Here is a 13,476-nt window from a genome sequence, read left to right on the forward strand (position 1 = left end):
GATTGACAGTGCAAGCACAGGGGTAACAGGGCCAGGATAGGGGTAACAGGGCCAGCATAAGGGTAACAGGGCCAGCATAAGGGTGAAAGGGCCAGGATAATGGTGACAGGGCCAGTATAAGGGTGGCAGGGCAAGGCCAGGGGTGACAGGGACATGACAGAACACAGGGCACGGGAGAGATTGGTATTAGGGACAAAACAGTGTGACTGACAGATGTGTCTTACCGGAGTCACTGCTGCTGGCTGCTGCTGTTCCACTCGAACCTGTTGGGATCTGCTGCTGGTGGAGACTTGGCATGGCTGACTCTCTTAGGCTGGAGTCCTGCTTCCTCTGCCCGTCCGCATCCCTCCCCCCCTCCTCAGTCACACACCGCAGACCTTGTGCAGCTGCCGGGCACTGTGGTAAGGGGAGACTGGGAGTGACTGGTTAGCCCCCAGGAGATGCTGCGGCTGGAGGGAGGAGGGGGTCGGAGCTTGCAAGCAGCTCGGACTTCTGCAGCGTTACCCGCCGGCTAAAGTGTGTGAAGGAGCTGGGCGCACCTCACTGCGGGCGGCAGCGCTGCAGCTAGCGGTGGGGTTGCCGGGGCTGGAGATAACAGAGGCAGTACGGAACCTGCACAGCGGCAGGTGCCCCACAAAACTGCAGCTAAGAAGCGTGGAGTGTGCTAGAAAGTGACGCTCCTCCGCGCCAGAGAGGGGAGGGGGGGTCAAGCACACAGTGAGCCGGTGCCGGTCTGTCTGTACGGCAAACCCCCTCACACACCCCCATACCTCCCAAATGTCCCGATTTTTGCGGGACAGTCCCTTTTTTTGGGGTCTGTCCCGCTGTCCCACCAGTGAGTCGCAGTGTCCCGCGGTAACGGGGGGGTCAGTTGGAAAGCTCCTGTACTCGCTGTTCTGCTTAGCAGAGCAGCGGTGAATAGTGGAGACAGAGGGAGAGGGGGCATCAGGGGGTATGGATTAAGGGGGGGTTCCAGCAGCAGAGCCGGATTAAGGGGGTGGGGGCAGGGGGTACGTACCGTTGGCTGCACAGTTTTAGGGGGCCCCCCGGCTCGAGTAGCCCTGTCCCAGCTCAGAAGCTCCCCCCCCCCAGTCCTGCCAGCAACAACGGCAGCATTGTGTTACAGTCAGCACACACTGCTGCGTGTTGGCAGGTCTGTGGTGTTGCAGGGAGGCAGCAGTCTCCCTGCTTTCTTCTGCCTGTGCGGGTGTGTAGGGGGGAGCGACCACCCCCTCTGGATGTAGCCCTAGCTGAGGGGCCAAAATTCCATGTAAAAAAAACAACAAATGGAATTTGCGGAAGGGGCGTGGCCTCGCGTCCCGCGATTAGGCCACGCCCCCAACTCACAGCAGGCACAGCAATGAGATAGGGCTCCTCTGTCACAAGTGCCCTGGGCCCCCCGGACTCATAATCAGCCCCTGGGGGCATGTCAGCAGCTCACAGAGCGCTGGGCATGCCCCATCATTGACGAAAACAGGGGCCCTCCCGTGAAGCCACGCCCCCTTTTCGTCGAGTGTGTGTCCCTCCTTCTGCCTGAAGAATGCTCCTGAAGAAAGCTGGGAGGTATGCACCCCTGCCTGTGCCATGCCCATACTATCTGCTTCTGCTCCTAGTCTCCTGTAGATTTGGCCAGATCTGTGACTCATTTGACTAACTCCGCCCAGTGTTGTGACTCCACCCAGCGTTAGCAAATGAATCACAAAATCACAGATCTGGGATATTATATAGGAGATATTTTTTATTTTTATTTATTTTTTTAACGTAACATTAACAACCTAAATCTACATTTATATGAATTCATTTTTACAGTAAAATGTCTTTGGGAGACAGCTACTGTAGCTCAATGAACAGGAAAGTAGATGTAGAAATAGTTACAGGAGAAATACTACTACTACTACTACTACTACTACTACTAATAATAATAATAATAATAACAATAATGACTTTAAGGTGCCACAAGTGGGGCAATTAAGGTTTGCTGTGCTCAGTTTGTGTCTTGCAACACAAAGCTTTCTATACTATACAAACTAACTAAAGGTTCATACACACGGTGTGATATGCACTTAACTTTTCTTACAATTTTGACAATATAGTCAAAATCATAAGGAAAGTAAGTGCATATTGCACTTTGTGTACACAGCTTGCGATGCCGATGCGCGGTCCCGCGGGATCGGAATCGCAAGCAAAATTGGACTGTGCAGGCAAGTAAATTTTCACTCTCTCATGTTAAAGATAATCAAAATTGTCGCTTAGCCAAAATCAGACAAAGCCAGTATCGCAAGCAGTCATTATATGCCTGTGATACCGACCTAGTTCCTGTCGCATAGTGAGAAACGTGCATAGCCCGAATCTCACCGTGTGTATGGACCTTTACTCTGTAAAGACTACAAATCTATATGACATAACATGGTTGTTTTGGGGTCTATTTTCTAAGCCTTGAACCGAGATAAAGTGGATGAAAATAAAGTGAGCGAAGATAAAGTGCCAGCCGATCAGCTCCTAACTGCCATGTTACAGGCTATGTTTGAAAAATGACAGTTAAGAGCTGATTGGCTGTTACTTTATCTCCATCTACTTTATCTCCATCCAAGAATTAGTAAATAGACCCCATTATATCCAGCAATATCTACCCCGCTGGGACAGCTCTTCTGGTACAGACCTGTCCTGGCAAGGGATTGATTTCTTGTTTCTGAAGCTGCGGGGGATGAAGAAGGATGCTGCGGTTCCCTCCCTGAAGACTTCATACGATAATAAACCCATAGGCTTCTATAGACAATGCCATTTATAGATGGCACGGACTATCTCGGATAAGCAACAGATAGTTATGCTTCCTATTCTATTTTCATAATCTGACCTTTTTAATACATACAGTCATTAATTGCATGTATACGGCCGGATTTTGAGCTTTTACTGCATTTTATGTTTTGATACATCCCGTCCTTATTCATAGGACTTTCACGAACCCCACGCTGACCTTCCTACATCATGTGATTGATCACCCATTGAAAATTACCTTACCTTGCTGTATGCACAGAATGTCATGCCTGTATTACCAACACCTGACACTAGGGGTCATTAATGAGGCTACAAACCAGACCGCACAGATTTACGATCTCATGCTTCTACTGTACATACGGCCACATATCCCAGTGAGAGTAGGGTATAGCGCTGATATATAGCAAGCTGTGGTATGGTGAACATCATTTCTCCCTGTATGGGGATAATCCTGGCAGTCTGGTACCAGTCTTGCTCAGTGCTGGGTAAGTGCAGGAAAGGCCCTACTTATCTCTAGATAAATAATGAGATTTTGTGGTGCGGGACAAGATACTTCATAGAATCATAAAATTTGATGGCTGATAAGAACCACTTGGCCCATAAAGTCTGCCCCAAACACATACACACTAAGGTTAATTTTTGTTGGGAGCCAATTAACCTTTCAGATTGTGGGAAGAAACCCACGCAAGCTCAGGGGGAATATACAAACTCCACACAGTTAGGGCCGTGGTTGGAATTGAACTCATGACATCAATGTTCTGAGGCCGTAATGCTAACCATTACACCAGCTATACTACTTAAATGAGCTTCAAGAGCTGGACATTGTGCATTATTGGAGGTCATTACTGGCTTGTGTCATGGCCCGGGGTAACTCTGGCCGGGGATGCCAGGACGTACCTGTCCGGGTCCTCTGGTGGGGGTCTTCCAGGAGTGGAGTGGGCTGCTGATGACTTGCCAGGTGTGCGGGCATGCTGGCGGTGTCTCTCTGCGGTCGGGTCCTGGCTTGGGACTGACGGCGGTGCCGCCATCTTGGAATTGGTTACATGACCGGGCGAGACAATCAGATGCTCCCCTGTCACAGCTCTCCTGGCCTGGTCACTTCAGAGTTAAACGCTGCATCTCCTCCGACACCTTGGTTAATCTGCTACAGTCACCCAACCCTCCAGGGGTGATCCCCTCCCCTCTCGGAACACTGTACTGGTCTTCGTGGGGTCACCAGCCTCAGATAGACGAACTGGGTCTTTACCTGCTGTGCAGGATCAATTCTGTCTGGAATACATCTAATATATAAAAATTAAAATTTGTCCTTCTGTCCCTCTGTCTTTCTATACAAATCCACAGTTTACAAGCGAAGATCATGAAATTTGACATACGAGTGTATTAAAACACGGCGGAGGCAACAAAAAAAAATTGAAGTCCCTAGCACCCCTAGGGGGCAGACAGCAGCACAGAGTATTTAAGGAGAGAGCATAACTCCGGAATTGCTGGAGCAATGTACTCAAAAATTGGAACACATATGCCTTACAATCTGGAAACAAACACTGTGGGGGGGAAGACACCCCTAACACCCCTAGGGGTGAGGCAGCAGCACTGAGTATTTCAGCAGACAGCATAACTCTGGAATGCCTGCAGCAATTTACACCAAACTTGCTACACATATGACTTACACTCTGCGAACAAACACTGTGGGGGTAACACACCACTAGCACCCCTAGGGGTGGGCCAGCAGCACAGACTATATCAAGACATGCATGATATGTCAGTGAGGACAGGGCTGCATGTGACAGGGCCAGTGACATGATGTGAGGAGGGGAATGCAGGTAGCACAAACCCACACACTGAGAGTTATATAGTGGAAGTAGCACGGTCCCCCAGCAGCACAGAGTATATCAGGAGATACATAATGTGATGCGCTATATAAGAAACTGTCAAAAAATTGATAATTTCACAGGGGCACTGACATGATGTGAGGAGGGGACTGGAGGCAGCAGGAAGACACAGACTGAGAGTTATATAGTGGGAGGAGCAGGGTCCCCCAGCAGCACAGAGTATATCAAGAGATGAGTGATGTGTCAGTGAGGACAAAGCTACATGTGACAGGGGCACTGACACGATGTGAGGAGGTGAATAGAGCCAGCAGGAAGACACAGACTGAGAGTTATATAGTGGGAAGAGCAGAGTCCCTTGGGGGACCAAAAAGGGGTCCGGCCACTACACATAGTGCGTCAGGAAAGCAAGATATGCCTATATACTAGATCTCCAACCAACGTAAATTAACAAACAACTATCATTCTCATTTACCATCCTCATCCCGTAGTGAAGCACGGGTTTTCCGTTATCTACAATGTTATTTATACCGTGTGTTTAATATTTACATTTATTTTTGTAAACAGACATTCTTAAAATACCGGGCAACACCAGATACTCCAGCTAGTCCTTAATATATCTATGAAAAGGACTTTCATTGGGCTCGCCCGGCTTTTGTTTACACAAACAGCTCACCCAGCACCTTTAGCACCAGATCCGGGTCCATCATCAAGTTCAGATTTGACAGCTTAGTTGGTGGCCACAGAGCACCAACCCCTGGGATCTTGGTCAGATTTTCGTTTGCTGCCTTTAACTTAAACCAAACCATGTGTGGGGAAAAATGTTTCTATGTAACACAAATATCATTGTTATTGAAAATAATACAACTGTGCCACGTAAAATACAGTAAGCACAAATCTGATGCAGGGCCAGCTTAAGCCTTCAGGGGACCAGGGACACTTAATGCAGGCTGGCCCACCCACAATTCTTGGGCCCTCCCCTTACTGTCAGCACCACCCCCAGTCCCGTAACACTTCTTACCTGTCTACTACTGTTGGCCGCTGCAATATACCTACTACTACCCGCTGCAGTATACTGTATAGGAGATTACTGTAGCTCAGCATGTGCTGGGCTGCATATTACAGTGGGCAGCAAAAGTGAAAAGGTAGGACACATCGGTAGTGGGTGCAGTATTGTATAGGGTGATTCAAAAGTCACAGTACACCCTTTTGTTTCAAAAACTGTGCAGGAAATGGGTAAACTGACTTAGATTCAAGATGGCTGATTTCAAGATGGCGCCCATGTTCAAGATAGCCCACCTCACCCGTACCTTACTGCAGTATTCACTTTTCCCATTTTCTGCAGTTTTTGAAATCAAAAGGGTGTACTGCGACTTTTGAATCACCCTGTATATCTACACTGTCTGTGTAGACAGTCAATAGGTCAACCACATATGTTCGACAGGTACAAAAGATTGACAGGGTGAAAAGGTCGACATGACAATAGTCGACACAAAAATGGTCAAAATATTTTTTGTTTTTCGGTGGGGCCAAATCTTGTATATTTCATGTTATGTGACAAACATCAGTACAAACGTGTAACGTTGCGGGCACGCTTCACTCACCACGCTATGGGCAAGGTGGCTCGGGCCGCTTTGCTCACCACAGGTTACTCCGAATCGCAGTCCACGAGGACAGTAAATGAAGGAAATGTTGGAAAAACATGTGACCCCCCCCACAAAAAAAATGTGTCAACCAATTGTGTTGATCACTGACATGTCGAACTTTTGAACCTCATGATCTTTTATACCTGTCAACCTAAAGCATGTCAACCATATGGTGTTGACCTAGACAGTGTAGAGCTATCATCTGGATTACCCTCCCCTTCCCCCCCCCCCCCTCTTAATCCGTCTCTGGTCTGATGACCTCCACCTCCCCTGATTTTGATTAGGACACAAAAGTGATGGTTTCACTAGCCGTATATTTTGAGGAGTATGTGAATGTTGTAATTACTTAATAGGCTGGTCCATATGTAACAGTAACCTGACATCGTTTATCCAGAGAACATAGGCCCCTGTCTCCACTGTTCACACTCGTAATTCACATGCACTTGGCACAATCTGCCCCCTGTGCCCAGTTTGTTATAAAATCCCACGCAAAAAATGGCCTGTAATTCTGGAAGTGGCAGTGGTATTTCATTCAGAACACACCCCAACTTGGAAAATGGGTGTTCTCCATGTAATGTGCAAAAATAATAATTGAGAATCTGCAGCACTGCTTAAAACTTGCAGCCCACAAGCGTCATCCAACCAACCTGAACAACCCGGGCCCAATCTGCAAGGTAGAATGGGCAATAATCAGTCCCATATAGTGTGCAAGCCTGGTAGAAACATATTCCAACAGACTTAGGGCGTAATTCATGTTTGTTTGCAGCGCCGATGTTCATGCAATGGAGCGATTATTGGCAGACTGCGCATGTGCCGCGATGGCACTGCGCATGTGTCAAAGTACATTTGTAGTGCTGCTCACAGTGAGGATTTTCTTGCAGAGTCATTGACAGGAAGGGGACGATTGATCAGCTGTGATCAAGTACGTAGAGAAACATGGCGTCAGTGTCGCTACTGCCACGTCCAGTCAGTGTGACCATAGAGCTAGGCGAGCAGTCTATGATACTCGTTATTGCATGGTTTTTGTAGGTACATGCAGTTGCCTATGGCTTTGTGATGGCTCCAATGGGAGCTTAACTTCTTTTATGTGCGGCACTTTCACTTGCACACACAGACGCACACAGCCGGAAGCTGGAGCTCAGGAATGAGCTTCGGCTGCCGCTGAGAGGAAGGTGGTGGCACCTGCTGGTAATACAACCTCAGCGGGTGCCCAGCATTTCCATGCAGTTCCAGGCTCACATCCTGGGCTAGGTGAGCCGGAGGAACTGACGGAACACAGTCCAGCTAAGTTCCGGCTCACTTTAACCTCTGGGTATAGACAATCGCTGAGTAGGAGAGAGCTGTAATTGAAGTGTGAGAGAAGAGGGCTGTGAGAACAGGAGGGAAGAGGGCCCTGCTCCAACAAGCTCACAATATAGGGAGTGAAGGGAGACAGACAGGTGACATGAGGTGCGAGCAAGCATAAGGCACACTGATGGCAGGAAGTAAGTGAGGCAGATATGGCCAATGCATGAGGCAGGGGGTAGAGAGAGTGGCCTCGAGACTAGGTGATGCAGAAGGGTACAATTTGAAGAACAAGTGGGTTTCAGTGCCTGTTTGAAGCTGTACAAGGTCAGGGAGAGTCTAATAGATTGATGGACCTCGTTCCAGTGAAGGGAAGCAGTGCGGGCAAAATCATTAGAGGCGACAGTCATTGTCTGACTGGAGTGGGCGGTAGGGAGTATGTAAGGAAATGAGGTTGGAGATGTAGGGGGCAGCGGAGTTAGAGAGGGCCTTGTATGTGAGGGTGCAGAGTTTGAAGGGGCTTCTATAGGGGAATGGGAGCCAGTGCAGGATTTGATGAGAACAGATTAGAGTGGAGTGAGATTGGAATGTGGGAGGCCATTGAGGAGAATGTTGCAATAGTCGAGCCGTGAGATGAGTGGGTAGAGACTGAGATGAATGGCCTGGTGCCAGCAATGTTACATAGTTGGAACCAACAGGATTGAGCCAGAGATGGGGCATAGGACCTGAAGGAGAGGGAGGAGTCAAGAATGACACCCAAACAGCAGAGTTGGGGAACAGGGAAGATGAGGGTGTTGTCAACAGTGACAAAGATATTAGGGGGTTGGAAACTCTGGATGGGGGAAAGATGATGAGTTCAATTTTGTCAATGTTGAGCATCAGGGAAAACTCAGACATCCATGAGGAGATGTTGGTGAGGCAGCTGCATACTTGAGAAAGGACAGAGGGGGAGAGGTCAGGAGAGAAGAGGTATAGTTGCTTATCATCAGTGTTGAAGTTGTATTGAAAGTTGAAGGACCTTATGAATGTACCTAGGGAAGAGATGTAAAGGGAGAAGAGAAGGACAGAACTCTCTGGGACACTGATGGGGACGATTGAAGGGGGTGAGGTGGAGCCAGAGAAAGATACCTTGAAAGAGCAATTAGTGAGGAAAATGGTGAACCAGGCAAGGTAGTGCTGGAGAGGTCAATGGTTTGGAGAGTGCGGAGGAGGAGAGGATGATCCACAGTGTCAAAGAAAGCAGAGAGTTCCTGAAGAATGAGAATAGAGAAAAGTGACCCCTGGATTTGGCTGAGAGCAGGTCATTGGTGACTTTGACAAGTGCAGTTACTGTGGAGTGGGATTGAAGAGGATCAAGGATGGAGTTGTCAGAGAGTTAGCTGGTGAGATGGCTGTATACTCAAGGAGATGCTCAAGGAGTTTGGAGGTGAATGGAAGAAGAGAAATGGGGTGGTAGCTAGCAGGCAAGAAAGAGTCAAGGTTGGGTTTTTAAGAATAGTTGAGACATGAGCATGCTTGAATGGCGAGGGAAAGATGTTGGTAGAGAGTGACAGGTTGAACAAGGTGGGAGCAGGCAGTGGGGGGGGGGGGAATAGGATAAGATGAGGGAGTGGACTTCCTTGTCTGTGGTGGGGTGGAAGGAATGGTGGAAGGAACACAAGGTGGGGTGGGTGGATGGAGGGAGAGGATGGTGGGGGTCTCTGGGCTGCCAAGGGGAGTTGGGAGGAGTATTAATAATGTATTGCTTCAATTTTAGAGGAGAAGAAAGAGGCAAAGTCAATGGCAGTGAGGGAGGATTTGAGGGGTGAGGGTAAGAAGGACTGTGTTGAAAATATCAAAGAGATGGCAAGAACTGGAAGTCTGAGAAGAGATAAATGATTGGAAAAAGGATTGCTTGGCCAAAAGACCCAAGATTGGTTCTGTTGATGGTGGTTCTGGGCATGAGGAGGAGAAGAGATGAGAGGGTAAAACAGAGTAGATGACAGTCAGGGAGAGGGAAGGGAGAGTTGTAAAAGTCAAATAGATCACACCGGTGGGTGAAGACAAGGTCAAGGGAGTTGACGAAACTGTGAGTGGGGGTAGAGGTCGATTGAGATAGGCCAAAGGAGGAAGAGAGGATGAGAGGATTAGTAGATGCTGGTTTGGTGATGTCAATAGGGATGTTAAAGTCACCAAGGATGATAGAGGGGACGTCAAAGGATAGGAAGTGGGGAAGCCAGACAGTGAATTTGTCAAGATATGGGGAGGCGCAGCCAGGCCTGCTTTAGATGACCACCACATGGAGAAGAATGGGGTAGAAGAGGCGGATAGAGTGGACCTCAAAGGTGTAGAAAATTACGGAGGGTTCAGGTGGGATGACGCAAAAGTTGCAGTTCAGGAAGAGGTGGATGTCCACTCTTTCACCTTGCTGGTTGCCATGTATGACAGGGTAGGTGAAGTAGAAGCCCCCATAAGGAGAGGGCAGCAGGGAAGGTGGAGTCAGAGGAAGAGAGCCAGGTTTCGGTGATGGCAAGAAGGTTAAGGGAGTAGGAAATGAAGTGGTCGTGGCTAGGAGGCTGCTAGTTGCAGATTGATCTGGCATTCCAGAGTGCCCAGGAGAAAGGGAGGGAAAGGATAGAGGAGATGTGGATCAGGTTGGCTAGGATGTGGGTATGAGGGGGTGGTCGGGAACTGGGGGTGGAGTGAGAGCGGGTAGAGTGGATTGGTACAGGACATGATCTAGAAGCCATGTCTCCAGTACAGTACATTAGTGGTGACAAGAGGAAAATTGAGAGAACAGAGTAGGGGAAAATACTAACAAATATTATAGGAAATGTTAAATCCAGGTGTACTAAAAGCAAAGGCCATGCAGTCGGGACTTTGTGGGGAATATAGTGATTATAGGCCCTCATTACGAGTTGATCGCTAGCTGCCGTTGTTCGCTGCGTAGCAATAATTAAAAAAAATGGCAAAACTGCGCATGCGTATGCACCGCAATGCGCACGCGCAGTGTATGGGTACAAAGAGCATCGTGGTTTTGCACAGGTTCTAGCGACGCTTTCAGTCGCACTGGCAGATGCAAGGAGATTGACATGAAGTGGGAGTTTCTGGGTGGCAACTGACCGTTTTCTGGGAGTGTTTGGAAAAACACAGGTGTGGCCGGGCGTTTGCTGGGCGGTTATCTGACGTCATTACCGTGTCATTCGTCGCAGCAATCATCGCACAAAATAAGTAACTACAGGGCTGGTCTTGTTTTGCACAAAATGTGTTTGCAGCCGCTCTGCTGCACAGGCGTTCGCACTCCTGCAAAGCGAAAATACACTCCCCCGTGGGCGGCGACTATGCGTTTGCATAGCTGCTAAAAGTAGCTAGCGAGCGATCGACTCGGAATGGGGGCTATAGTGAGAAAGTGTCCCACAACAAGAGCAATGGTTATGTACTATATATAGGGGGTAATTCAGATCTGATCGTAGATGTGCTAAATTTAGCACATCTACGATCAGTTTCTCTTTACAAAGTGGCGTGCTACTTTTACCTCAAGGGCTAATCTTATTGATGACCTGTGCGCTGACATTCTTTCTTTAAATATACGCATAGTTTTGCCGACACAACTAAGACCACAGAGACAAATTATTTGATAAATTACAAATGAGCTTTAACAAGTCAAAGATGTCGTATGTGAAAGACTTTTCCTTTCTGAGGATTGTTAAAAAGCCACAAGTGGTGCAAGAACACCTGAAGCAGCCAGTTTTTTCCTGAGTCAAACTTTTTTGTGTGTGCTCAGACCTGGCTAAACCTGAAATGTCAGTTTTAACTAAATGGTCACACAAATTACGTCATCTTGAATAGCAAGCCATAAGGTCAGTGTTTTGTAAACCAATATCTTTATCTGATTTAATAATTAGGCAATGTGAACTATAGATGCGATTTATGGCTGGGGACAAACTACTGAATTTAGTCACCCAAGTCAATTTCTTTTTAGAAGTATTTGTTACTTTAGCCTTTGTTGCCCCAAACTCATCAATGGGATAACCAGTGGCGTAACTCGAAATTTTGCTCCCCCAAGCCAAAAATTTCCTGGCACCCCCCCTCCCCAATTGCAATTAGAAAATTAAAGATATTAGAAAAGGGGGCATGGCCTGACTACAAGGGGTGTGGCCTCACTACAACGGGTGTGGCATTACAGGAAGAGACTAACTTATACCCCAGTTTTGCAACCTGCATGACACTGACCATCAGCAATGGCCCTTACACATTATGCCACAAACCGTAATGCCCGACACATTATACCAGACACCATAATGCCGATTACACAATATGCCCCACGCCGTACTGCCCCTGACACATTATGCCACACACCACAATGCCTCTGACACAATATACCACACACCATTATGCCCCTGACACATTATGCCACACAATGTAATGCCCGTGGGAGGGTACAAGCTGTTCCCCACTCTGAGAGAAGGACCCATATAAACATAACCTGCTGGGCCCCACAAATCAGATGTCCATCCCTAAATAAGGAACCCTGGTCACCCTGTAATATTAATCACATATACACATAACAGTGGGGTGCTGGATAATCTGGTACAGAAACAATAGGGGTGCATAATGATTCGTACTGTGTTCCATTCTAGTCCTGTACCACAGTGCTACCAGTCAGACTACTGTCCATGTCCCTACACAAACTTTCTTACTGTGCTCTAGATCCATTAGGCCTCCCCACTCCTAATGTTTATGTCCCCAGGTCACGCAACACTGCTATATTTATAAACCCAGCGTCCAAGTATTACATTCCAGCAGAACCCCTAGTATCCCAGCTCCCTCTATGACAAGCATGTACTTTCCAACAAATTATTGTGGCTCCTGGGGCTCCAATACTTCCAAATAACCAGTCTATTCCATGCCTGAGCACACATTCACATTCTTGCATGTCACGATCCTGACTGTAGTTCTCGTATATGGTGACTTACCCCTGCCATCTGTCCTGGATCCTGTGCCTTTTTGCTGAGATAAACAGCTTGTCAGCACCATGAGTTTCCTGAGTCCTGAGTTCTCTGCCTGGAAGGTAAGAGTTAACGAGCTCCACCTGTGGTGATTAATCTTCTGTGTGAGTCTGAATTCAGCAATCTGAAGTTTAGGCCTAAAAAGCAAGGATCCTCTGTTTGTTTGCAGAAGTTCAGGCTTCAGTGTTCTTTCGGCCTGCTAGGCCTCACTCCACATCACAGCCTAGTCTAGAGTACTCACATGACAGTGACTGTTCACCTGACCCAGAGCTGTCCAATCCTGTGCCAGCCTGAGACTTTCTGAATCACCTGACACTGCTCACCAATCACCAAGGACCAGGAAGTATAAGTCAGGAGACGTGAGTTGGAAACTCTGCCAGTTCCTTGTGTCACACACAGCTCTGTGTGAGCTCTGAAGCTGAGCTCCCTAAAGGTAACCCTTGTACTTCAGTTCCTGTAAAAACTCTGTTCCTTTGCTATCCAGTTTGGATTACATTTGTGTTACCATTGATATCCAGTATTTCTACAGTTTCATCTTAAAGGCACAGTTGCAGTATTCCACAGTCTCAACTTAAAGGCACAGTTGCAGTATTCCATAGTTTCATCTTAAAGTCACAGTCGCAGTATTCCACAGTCTCAACTTAAAGGCACAGTTGCAGTATTCCATAGTTTCATCTTAAAGTCACAGTCGCAGTATTCCACAGTCTCAACTTAAAGCCACAGCTGCAGTATTCCATAGTTTCATCTTAAAGTCTCAGTCGCAGTATTCCACAGTCTCAACTTAAAACCACAGCTGCAGTATTCTACCGTCTCATCTTAAAGTCACAGCCGCAGTGTTCTTCAGCCTCATCCTAAAGTCACAGCCACGGTCATCGTTCTACTTTCAGTTGCATTTCCAGTTATATCTGTTACCAGCCCAGATTACAGTTGCAGAAAAGAGACCTCTCATACAACAGA

This window comes from Pseudophryne corroboree, chromosome 10 (genome assembly GCF_028390025.1).
Source record: "Pseudophryne corroboree isolate aPseCor3 chromosome 10, aPseCor3.hap2, whole genome shotgun sequence".
NCBI classification, from domain to species: Eukaryota; Metazoa; Chordata; class Amphibia; order Anura; family Myobatrachidae; genus Pseudophryne; species Pseudophryne corroboree.